Source organism: Ipomoea triloba, chromosome 2 (genome assembly GCF_003576645.1).
Source record: "Ipomoea triloba cultivar NCNSP0323 chromosome 2, ASM357664v1".
Classification (NCBI taxonomy): domain Eukaryota; kingdom Viridiplantae; phylum Streptophyta; class Magnoliopsida; order Solanales; family Convolvulaceae; genus Ipomoea; species Ipomoea triloba.
In genome coordinates this window covers 16,005,752-16,006,401 of record NC_044917.1, presented here as the reverse complement: position 1 = coordinate 16,006,401, position 650 = coordinate 16,005,752, and positions in this window count along the sequence as shown.

Here is a 650-nt window from a genome sequence, read left to right as displayed (position 1 = left end):
GTGTGTCAATAATGTAAATAGTAGTAGACAGCTGTAAAGGTAGTTCTAGGTTCTTCTTCTCCCCTCTATATAAGGAGAAGCTTGTACATTTGTAAAGGACACACAAGAAAAACACAAGAGAATTATCAATGAAAAACCCTTTTCAGAAAACACTTTACTTCTAAAAACTTTCTTCTTTTCTCTGCAAAACAGATTGCTACTAAGAGGTAATATTACTTAAACCATATCTCTTTACTTTGTGTTTGTTCTTATTATTATGCTTTATTGTTCTTATTGTTCATATTTAAAAGACGTAAATCCTATTTGAGCCGAAGCAACCTGTGTAGTCTAAGTTTGTATGTCAGGTAAAGAAAGTACCCAAGTAGGGAAAAGAGAAACCTGAGTTTGAATGCTTAGATGTTGTTAAGGTTGTAAACGGAGGGTCATGGGATCCTTTGGTTAGTAGGTTAGGGATGATAAGGTGAAAATAAAAAGAACAAATCTGATAATAAAGCAATAAAAGTAAGAACAAACATAAACTAAAAAGATCTAGATAAGTAATAAAACTCTTAGTATAACAACCTGTGATGCAGGAGAAAAGAAGAATCTTTAAACCAGAAGGTTTTCATAAAACTTAAACTTCTTGAAAAACTTATCTATCACCATGGATA